We start from the raw sequence: 11,455 nt of genomic DNA on the forward strand, positions 1-11,455 counted from the left end.
GATGTACACCTTGCTGGGGTCGTTTGACCCCAGTACTCTTTCCTGCCATGGCAGGGGGTCGAACTAGATGATCTGCTCAGGTCCCTTCCGACCCTAGAAACTATGAAACTATTCCCATTCCCCAGTTTTTTAACAGAAACTGTATTGTGAAAATCCTGAGACCAGCAAAGCAGTGTGCAAGATGCTGAAGCATTAACCACAGGTTGGTCCAACTCTGCAGAACTGATAGTAAACATTTAATTTCCTACGAGTCGAACAGTGCTTCTGGCTTTCGTCATAGCTTTATTGCAGTTAAGCCACAAGTATTATGTGAGGAAATATCTGCTTTGTGTGGCAGATTCTTATGATGGAGAAAACACACACTATGAAAACCTGAGTAGTCCATTTCTCTCTCTGCCCTGAGTCAACAAGGTACATGCGTCATGTGAAGCACTGGAGTCAGCTTATTACTCACGTGCCTAGAGTTATGCATCTGCTTAGAGAGCTTGAGGAGCTGGAGTCTTTCCAATGAGACTCTGCAATGGGAATTTTGCTGGCTTTAATCCTCATCTCATCTTGCCCTACTACCTTCCATTGTAGCAATTATCTTTATTAGGACCTCTTGTGTACGCCTCTATTCTGCAAGGGGATGGAAACATGTACAAACCCCCAAAGGCTTGATGAGCACACTGCTCATAACACAGCACAACTCACAACACTTTCTTTGTCCTACTAAAGGCTTTTAGGTGAAAGACAACTGTTCTTTTTAGCAGGAAAGAGCAAGGCTGCCAGCACAGCACTTTGGGAAGAGGGATTTCTTCTTTTCTGGAGAATGTGTTCAGATTACATTCTGTAGACTGGTAAGGAAATTAGCTAATCAATTTATTTTACTACTGACAACATAGAAACGGAAAAAGCATCCCAGGCTGGTGAGGACAGCTACCTGAAGACCCAGGGAAAGAGGTTCACAAGAGGTTCTCATGTTTTTCTCAGATATCACAACCCTACAAAAAATCTTTTAGTAAAAAGCACAGATAAAAAGTAGAGAAGAAAAAGTCACTGCCACTGTCTTCCCATAGCAATAGCAGAAATTACTTGCAATAGGTTCACATGATCCGAGGAAGATTACTACCCCTGCACAACAGTGAGGCAAAAAAAAAGAAGAAACTTTCCCCAAGAAATCCTAAATTACACCTAACCTAATATCTGCATTGATATTGAATCAACTTTAACGGTGCGTTCAAGTAGCGCAAATCATGTGAGCTTCCTACACCCCCCTAACCTCCCTGCCTATACGTTACCTTCTGTTCACTGTGCATTGGACATCCCTTTCCCTTGGTGGAGTCCTTCTGGGAATGAACCTAACATCTTTGCTGCTGTGCTTGGCTCTAGTTGGGCAATAAAGATAGGAAACGGGGTAAAGAAAGGCCAGGAGACAGGAACTGGGAGTTGTAAGATTGTTCCTGGTAGACTACGCGCATGTGGCTCATAGCACCCAGGTGAGGGCCAAATACACTACAGGAAGGTGGAAGACGGAGAAGAGGAAAAGAGGAACAGGCAAAAAGAACATCAGAACATCCAGTGCAGCAACGCAGTGCCCATCCCTCCGGCAAACAGCTGTCCTCACTGCAACAAGACGTGTCGATCGAGAATTGGGCTATGGAGCCACCTGCGGACTTACTATTAAGACCCTTAGAAGACAATCTTACTCGTTCACGAGTGATCGCCCATCATCAAATACACTGCAGGGAGGAACAAGAAAGAAGGCTTAGCATCAGCCCCTGATGGCCACCAGAGCTTCTGGGGTCAGGCTGGATCTAGCCAAGGCATTTTCAATGTTGAAAGTTTTCAAGTTCAGACTTGAGGACAACCCTAAGCCTAGTACTAATTAGCAGTGTAGACATCCTAATTGCCTAATGCCCAGATTTTCATAACCTTTTTGTTGTCAAACTCTTGTTGGAACAGAATTAAAACACCAAATGCCTTAGCCACTAAGATACTTTGGAAATTTGGCACCATGTGTTTTGGAAGGGATATAAAACCCTCCTTCCTCAAGGAATAAACCAACTTCTAATTAAGCCTAGGAAGAAACTTCCTATGGGCCTTTTATTTCATCACTGTCAGGTGTCCACTGAAGCACAGCAACAGGTATACTGGACTAACATGGCCACTGGTACAATCCAGTATGGCAATTCCTACATGCTGAGCGAGTAGCATGATTTTGTAGAGAGTAAGTCCCACCACACAGGGAGTCCCAATAGCTTTATATTTTTTTTGACAGAAGAAAAAATTGTGGGGTGAATGGAACAGACAATACAGCATCTGCTGTATATTTTATTAAAGGATTTGATACTGTCTCCTGAAATCTTATTTGAAATTAATTCAAATTGGCTTGGATAGGAAAAAATGCAGTCATGTAGATTGAAAACTGCCCAAGAACACAGTCAACCCAGGGTGACGAGACATGGCAATGTACACCACTGGGAAGAGTGCCTCACAGAGCACCCCAAGGCTCAGGGTTTGGTCTGCTTCTACTTAATTCCTCACGGGTGATCTGGAAAAAAGGAATAAAACATCATTTAATGAAATTCTCAGACAAAGTGAAAGGACATGGAGTTGCAAACACCAGTTGAGACTGAGAAATAATCCAAAAGGATTTAAAGAGATTAGAAACAGTAATAAAACATAACAAGATTCAGCTTGGGGGAAAAAAAAATCTATACTAAAATATCTAAGAGGAAATAGTTTAAGAGGGTGGATAGTCAATGAAAAGGCAAAACCTAAAAGGCAGTGATGTCAAAAAGTAATTCCCCTTTTTGCCTCATTCAAAGACAAGCATGATAATAGTATTATTTGATTCATCAACTCATGGCCATGTATGAACACAGAAAACCAGCGGATAGAGCCAGGGGCTGTACCGGCTGGATGTGTTCCCACTCGTTCCTGCAGCAGAGATTTAAGGTTTGCCTACAGGGGAAAATTGACTGGAATGCCGCAACTGCTGTCCTGGGCTAACGTAGTTCCCTCCATGAGCACTGGGCTGCAAAATAAGTCAGTTGACCCTGGAATAATTGTTCTGGAATAAAATCACTTTGATCCTAAACTTGAGCCCAGAGCAGCTACTGCAAATTAGGTAATTCCTGTCAATTTTGCACCTCCCCCCCTCCCTCCCCTTTGCCTTTTTTCATCTTCAGGCAGTAAGTCTATGAGGGAATTCAAAGAGATTTTTCTAACCAAGCCTGTAAAATATCTGTTGATCTTATCCTAGTTGTGTACTCTTGGGGCATTTTTTCCTTTTATTTCACTGGGAAAAGCTGACTGATGGTTTCTTTGTTTTTTCCCAATTAAAATGGCTTTTTAGCATAAACATTTTCATTTTGCTTCAAATTCATAATGTTTTCCAACTAAAAACCAAACATCTGGTAAATAAGCTGGGCTTTCAAATGAAATCTTAGTTCAGAAAAAAAATATTTAAACTTTGCAGCGAGGAGCTCAGTATTGCCAACCCTACCACGTCAGAAATCATGAGACAAACTCCTAAAAATCAAGAGATTTGGAACGTAAGTCATGAGATGCTGTTTTTGAAGCACATGTGTGGGGTGGGGGGATTATTTGTGATGGTGTGGGGGGCTGTGACGTATGTGGGGGGTTGGAGCCCAGGGCGGGGGGGGTCTCTGCATACCCTCGCAGGATTCAGGGTACTGTGGGACAGGAGTAAGGGGTAGCAGCAGAGCTGGGGGGGCTGTGGCTTGGCAGTGAGTGGCAGACACACACACACACACACACAGAGGCTAGGGCAGGTCATGCGATGGAGCCATAGGCGGCTTGTCCAGGGGTGCGGCTCCCTGCCACTGCGTGCACCCCCGGGACAGGCATGGGGAGCATGTGCCCTCTGGATTTGTGTGCAGAGCAGACGTGGGCTGCGGGCTGGGGCTCTGCGCCCTGCTGCCTTTGCCCTGGGAGTTGTGTGACACTGCTGGATGGCAGAGGATGCAGCACAGCCTGTGCACGGCTCCCAGGGCAAAGGCAGCAGGGTGCAGAGCCACAGCCCACCTCTGCTTCACACACAAATCCAGGGGGCATGTGCTTCCTATGCCTCCCCCAGGGGTGTATGCAGTGGCAGGAAGCTCTGCTCCCCCCATGCTCCTGGACAAGTCACCCACGGCTCTGCTGCACGACTACCCCCGGCTCCAGGGCCCCATTCATCCCAACTCATGCCCCACTCCCTCCCTCACTGTGGGGGCCTTGATCTTCCCCTCCCCCCCTCCATAGACTTACCAGCATGGCACTGCTCTACACACACTGGAAGAAAAAAATCCTGAGATTTGATATCTTTATCTGGAGATCACGAGTTAGAGTTACTTTTACTTGGAAATTGGGAGTCTCATGACTTTCTCATGAGAGTTGGCATTACTGGAAGCGAAGTGATTTGCCCAGAGTCACACAGGAAACCTATGGAGGAACTGGGAATTGGATGCCCCGTCTTGAGTTAGCCCACAAGCCACAGACTCATCCTACCTTTCACATACCTTTATGTACTTCCACCTTTAAATTATAAAAAATAGAGGAGCCTGCATTTACTCTGGATACCTACATAACACTCACTGTTAAAACCATTGATAAAAACATTATAACCTGCCTGACATCTGACTCCCCTGGTACCTCTCCACTATGTACCAGCTAAATTAATTCCCTTTCCCACCCTGCCCCGCAGCCTGTCTCTCACTCACTGACACCTCAGTTTACTGGCTTTCTTGCATGCGGACCAGCCTCTGGCTTTTTGCTATTCATTCCATCCAGGAAGAGCACACACCAGCTGCAGATGCTTCCCCAGCCTGACAAAGAGTATTTATATCCAGAATCTTGCAAAGAAGATTTTTTCCAACTATTTGAGTTGGTCTAAAAAAAAAATATCAGATTTACCCAAAGAACTTTGTCTGCCCATGTTCTTGGACCAACACGGCTACAACCTATAACCTTGATAAAAACAGTAACACAGGTCAAGATTTCCTAGCGTCTCAAGTTACCTACTTTGCTATTTCCTTTGCCCCTGTTATGGCTGCACCCAAGCAAACAGAACTGGTTTTCCTCTAAAGAACTCAGCAACTCTGAAAGCCTGAGCTACTTCCTGCTTTCAACAGCTATTCAGATTTTGCATCAAAGCCCAAGTCAAACCGAGCAGGAAGAACTCCTTGGGCCTGTCAGCCTGAACTGAAGGTGTGTTTTCTGCAGTGGTTCTGTGTCCCAGTACAGAGGTTTGCACTTACTTGTAGCCCAGAATCTGGATTCAAGTCTGACTGATTTACAGAATCGCTAATCTAGACCTTTCTGCATAACTAGACAAGAAAAAACCTCCACATCGATGGTGGAAGTTTGAGAGGCCCAGCACAGAGAAAACAGGTAGGGCACATCAGAGTAGAGAAGTGTTGACCAAAGCAGATCTGTAGACTGAAGCTTCCAGAGCTACTTTTCTGTCCTATACTTGGCCTTGTTTTGTTGCTTGAATTCATAAATGCTATAATTCTGCCCACTGAGTAGTTCTTCTAGACTTGGAAAGCAACCACACAAAGCTTGATTTCTCATTAATTTAGACCTTCCAGAGGCAGGTGAGAAAGGAAGCATCTCCTCATAGCTGGACTCCTGGACTGGGACTTGGGACAAATCAGCTGCCTATACATGCACCCAGAAGTAAGGAGGAGCATTTTAATTAGAGCAGCTCCTGGACAGCCACTCTAATTAAAACAGCTTGCCACCACCATGCGTTTCAAAATGGCCACAAACACCAAATCTAAAGCTCATTCAACAAGGTTTAGATACAGCACCCCCACAGTCATTTGGAAATGCATGAGGCTTAATACATGTGACAGTCAGGCAATGCTGGAGGTTTCTAATTAAAGTATGGAGCAGACTCAATTAATCGAGTCTGCTCCGATGCGTTCTGTGTGTCTATAGGCAGTCGATCCATGCTAAGCCCAACAGTGCCACAAACCAGCTATGTCACTGGGCTTCTGTTTCCCTTCCACTCATTTGTCAATCTTGACTATTCAAACTGTAAACTTCCCAAAACATAGACTTTCTCTTCCACTTCTGTAGCATGCCTTGTACAAAGGACATGTCAGCTAGAGCTTGTACAGACTGTGGCAATAAAAATACAAGTAATATAGGCAGACTTGTTACGGTGGAACACAATAGGGCTTTATCACCTCGTGGAGAAAAAAGCCTGCATGCTACGAACCTGATGGACCAAAGCAAAATGTGCATTCCCCAAACATGCACGTAATACTAGAGGAAATGGCTATGTACAAGGCAGCTCTATACAGACTTTATTTAGTTCAATACAGTTCCTAGCAGGCAATGCTGTTTTCTACAGTGAACACCACTTAGAGCAAACTAAAGTAGTCAGACAAAGTCTCTTATTTAATTAAGGCTGAAGACTGAGAGTCAGAATCAGAGTTCAGTTCCTGCCCTGACACAAACGTATGCCATATGGCCTTAAGAAAAAAATTATTTATTAATATATTTTGTATTCCAGGTCAAAGTAGCCAAATCAGTTCCAAATCATATCAGTTGAGCAGAACTCAATTATTCCGAAAACCATAGACAAGTACTTTAGTTCCTTTGTGACTCAGGAAGTATAATATGGTTATATTAGCCCAGTTATATAACTATCCACAGCCATGGTTTTTCCTGACACAGTGACCTAAGTAAAAAGAAAAGAAGAAACACCATAGTAGCAACACTTGTAAAACTGTGTAGCAGGCTGCAGCTCATCATCTGTGGTGGGATATTGCTTCTGCCTCACAAAGTTATTGTGAGAATAAACAAATTAACAATTGTGAAATGCTCACGTACGAGGACAACAAGGATCGTACCAGCATCTCTGGCAGACTGATATCATCTGCTAGATGCATCTCTGTATTCAAGGTGAATAGAGAGCTGCCACCGAAAATGCAAGTGTTCACCCCAGGAGCTTGAGGTTGGAGTTATGCCCCCTCCACTGAACCAGAAACAATCCTATGATTTAGCTGAAATTCCAGCAAGCAAATAGTCCCAACTAGCCATTCACAGACAGACCAGAGACTGAGAGTTATAGGCAGAACAAAATTCTCAGCTTTATTAAATGGATATCAAAAATTGGTTCTGGGCAATTCTCAAAACAAAAGACTAAATTCACTGTGCATTGTGCTGTAGCTTATGCACTCTACGTAGGTTCAGCACAAGCAGGACTCATCTACATGAGACGCTTTACTGTGAAGTAGACTAATTTACTGCACAGTAAAGCAACACAGTTTATACATGTGGGGCATATACTGAGCAATAAATTAAGCTACTGCACAGTTAGCTAGTGCATGTGTGGATGCTGATAGGCAGCAGGAGGCCACAGGGGATGGGGAGCTCTCTGTCCCCAGCCCTGGCACTGCTCAGCTCCTGGCTACCCCTGAGAGCCAGGACCTGATCAGCACAAGGACTGGGGAGCTCTCTGCCTCATCTGGGCTCCCAGTTCACAGCTGGGAGCTCCAGAGAGTGAGTGGGGGCAGCGAACCCAGTCCTTGCTCACTCTCCAGAGTAACTGTGCATGGCGCGGAGCTGGGAACTCCAGAAAGCAAGTCGGGGTGGGAACCCAGCTGCCACTCGCCCTCAGGAGATCCCAGTGCTGTGTTGCACAGAGCTGCTCCGGGGGTGGCCGGGGCTGGGTTCCCTCCAGAGTTCCCAGTGTCATGCAGAGCTGTTTTGGGGGACGAGGGAGCTGGGGTCTCAGCCCCTTCTCGCTCTTCAGACTTCTCATCTCTGTGCTGCACAGGGGCAGGTGGGGGCAGGAAACCCAAGCAGGGCAGCTGCCAGCAGGCTCCATGCCGCCCCCACTCAGCAGGGGGCTGCCTGGGAACTATCCCGCAGGCCCAGAAGCTGCATGTCATGATGTGCACGGGGCCAGGAGAGTTCTGCTGGCTGCAGCAGCAGCTATCTCCCAGCCCCATGCACATGAGGTCCTGTCCTAATGGGCATGAGGTCAAGAGACCAGCCCTGTGCCCCTTGCCAGCCCACAGGCTTGGTGCTCCTCCTGGCTGCTGCAAGGGAGCAGAGCAGGGTAGAAGCAAATTTACTCCCAACAGGGTGCACATGTAGATGTGCTCCCAAGGAAGGCTTATCAACAGTATTTTACTGTTCAGTAAGCAGCTTCCCTCTAAGCTGTGCGGCACGTGCAGCCGTGTAGGTGCATTCATGCCGCGCTGCCAGGCACGCCTGCACGGCAGCGCATGCCACACAGCTTAGAGGGAATACTGGCAGTAAGCCTAAAGCGCAATAGCACGTGTAGACATGCCCACAGATACACAGACAGCACCTAGAAGACATGGCATTAGGAGATTCCTCAGCTCAGTGGGGCCAACCTTTTTGGCAAGCCCTGCGCACTCCAAGAGGGCCACTCCAGTCCCTGCCCCTTGTCCAGTCTGCTGCTCAGCTTTCTGCTCCCTGACCAAGCTGCTGCTCTGTTTTTGCTTCCTGCTCCATCTGCCATTGTGCTGCCTGCCCCTTCCCCATCTGCCCATGCCACTTGTGGCACCCATGCACCTGGCGGCCCCCCCCCCCTTTACTCATGTCTCTTAAAACTCAGGATTTCTAATCTATAATATTGCTGTTCAGCTTTAAAAAAGAGATTTTACTTCCTCCGCGACTTTATTAGAAAAAGATAATGCATAAATATTATTTATAGGAAAGGGTGGTATTCAGGTCCTACCTAGAGATGCTACATCTTTTTCAGTGATTTTTCCAGCAGTCAGCTATGCTGGCTTGGCTAACTACATGGGGTGGGGGGAGGTTCTTCCCTTTATCTGCTACTAAGAAATAATTTATTGTCAAAGGTTACAATGCATATCTGTACTCAATTTGTAATACAGTTAGTCTCTCCCCTTTTCTGACAGGAGACTTACTGTAATTTGGTCCCTAGAAAGATGGTTAAGTCCTCCCCTTCCAACAAGCTCCACACATTAAAGATTTTAAAACTTTTATTCTAATAAACATAATAAACAACTCCTGTTTTATAGTGCCTTTCAAGGATCCCAAGGTGCTTTACAAGCTGAGGATGAGAGATACTTCATTGTCCACAGAATTCATTTTATTCTCCATTCAAATGTAGCCATCTCCAGGTGAGGCACATGGCAAAACTACACGAAATAGGTAGGGACAAGAAGGTAAGACTACAGCATCCAGAGATACTGCAGAGATTATCCAGTGGGCAGAAAATAATCATCAAAGCTCAAACTTGGCCAAAGCAGTAGATTTTTTTCATTCTTCGACTCTTACAGCAGGTGTCAAATATTTATTGCTGGAAGATGCTGTCCCTATAGGCACATGCTACCCCTTAGCTTCATTCTGTGGCACTGGTTTCCACTGATCACCATACCCTTGAATGAATAGATGCTTCTTAGGGTCTGTCATTGCTGCATTGGCCCAGCTCATATTGTGTGATCATAATTAATTATGAGCACCATTTATTTCCTAAACATATGCAGTCATCACCACCTTCTGATATATTGTCCAAAAGGGCAAGGGATAGGGTAATGGTGAGACAATACATTTCAGGAGATCTTTAAATCTTACTAAGGATTTACAAATGCTCTAGCATAAGGGTAGGCAACTTATTCTTCCCCATGACCAGCACTGGTCCGCACTGCTCGCAGCCAAAGCCACAAAATTGTATGAATGCCACAAAATTGTATGTCCACAGGCTGGATCCAGCCCACGGGCCATAGTTTGCCGACACCTGCTCTAACAGGATGAAACAGAGATGGTAAGAGGAACCATAAGCTTAAGTCTTGATTTTGGCGCATTTAGGTGCTCAACCCCTAGCACTGTCAACAGCAGCGTTCATTACATTAGGCACTGTTATTTTCTCTGAGTCATAAAAAACAATTGTTCCAGTCTGGTACTTTACTAGCACTTCACACTTTTGAGAGAAATCTGTGGTGCTAGTACCTTATAGATAATTAACAACCCCACAACACCTTTCACAGGTGGAGGTGGAAGCAGTTAAGGTGCTGCGCTGGGACTTTGGGATTTGGGTTCAGTCCTTGGCTCCATTAGAGACCTTGGGAAAGATGCTGACTCTCTCCACTCATTTAGACATCCGTAAAACTGAGCTAATAAAATTTTCTCTTTTCATCTTCTCTACTTTTACTGCAAGCATCTTAGGACAAAGAGTATGTCCCTTACCAACTGTGTGGGCATAGGACATAGCAACTGAAGGGCACAATCTTGGTCTGAGCCTCTACGTTCCAGTGCAGTAATATAAGAAGTAAGACATGTTAAGGGTAGAAACATGTAATTCAGGCTTTAATTTGGTCAGGATACTGCAGATCTTGCACTATTTCCATGTAAATTTTTAGCAAGTTCAAGGGAAATAGGAAGTCCTCATTTTCTACCTGGGACTACTGTGGCTAAACATTATCTTTAACCCCAAAGATCAGAGGCACAAATTGAAATGTTGGCACTCTGGGCAGCACAGGCAGAAGCAGGGCAGATGGGAGAAAACACAAATGCTCATCTCCCTGTACAGGGGTTACCACCATTGTAGTGCTGACACAGGCTGCTACTGACTCAGCTCGAGCTCTTTGAAAAGGGATTGCTCCTGTGACACAGGCTCCCTGGCGGCTGCCACTCTGGTGTCTTCTTTGAATCAGCACCCCAAGTGATATTGCCGCCAACAGTTCAACCGTGGCTGGAGTAGAGATGACACACGCTGCATTCCTTTGACGATTAAAATCAGATACCTTATAAAATGCCCTGCCTTTTAAATTAGAGCTAAAAAAGGTAAAAACCTTTTCCATGCACCATAGAGACTGCATCCTAGCAAACAAGCCTTAAATGTTTTACAATAGGTTTGTAAGGTTTGTAAAACTCTTTGGGACAATGAGTTTTGTCCCAAAACAGGCTACGCTATACGTTCTTACAGGTTCCAAGAGACTGTGAGTTCATCTGATCTAACCATCCTCAGATCACAGGCCATTAAAGGTTCATTTATGTATCTCCTGTAGTGGGCCCAGTAACTTTTGTTAGCTAAATCCCATCTTTTAGCAAGGCATTCAGCTTTTGTATTGAAGAGATCCAGAGACGGAGAATCCACCTCTCCCCCTGGTAATTTGTTTCAATGGTTGATCACCCTGAGTTTCAGGCATGTTTTCAACAGCTTGATTTGTGAACAACCCCCTAAGCAACAAGTACAGTGTAATTCAGATGTTTATTGGGACGCTCAAATTGAACAGATAGATGCAAAGTAAAGCACCATAATCAAGGTTGTCTTGGACTGGGCGTCTGAAAAGATTGGGGATAATTATATATCCTTTCATTATTTGCACATGTGACAGATCTCTTTACCAGTTACAGTACTTAATCTGTCCAGTCATCTATTTTAGACTGAACCTAGAATGGTAGCTACACAGTTTGGGGAAAACATGCAGATTAACATAGTGTCCCTTGCAGA

The 11,455-nt window shown here is 45.1% G+C and overlaps 1 long non-coding RNA gene across 1 annotated transcript in view; it reads right to left on the bottom strand.

The window, feature by feature from the left end:
• Positions 1-5,017, bottom strand: part of LOC109321950 — a 9,859-nt gene extending 4,842 nt beyond the window's left edge. Inside the window, exons 1-2 of the long non-coding RNA XR_002104244.1 lie at positions 5,007-5,017; positions 4,574-4,583 (exon numbers count right to left, since the gene is read on the bottom strand). This is a non-coding gene — a long non-coding RNA (uncharacterized LOC109321950). The remainder of the gene's footprint in view (positions 1-4,573; positions 4,584-5,006) is intronic.
• Between the last annotated feature and the right edge of the window lie 6,438 nt (positions 5,018-11,455).

The sequence above is a fragment of the Crocodylus porosus genome, unplaced genomic scaffold, assembly GCF_001723895.1.
Source record: "Crocodylus porosus isolate Cpor-Errol unplaced genomic scaffold, CroPor_comp1, whole genome shotgun sequence".
NCBI lineage: Eukaryota > Metazoa > Chordata > Crocodylia > Crocodylidae > Crocodylus > Crocodylus porosus.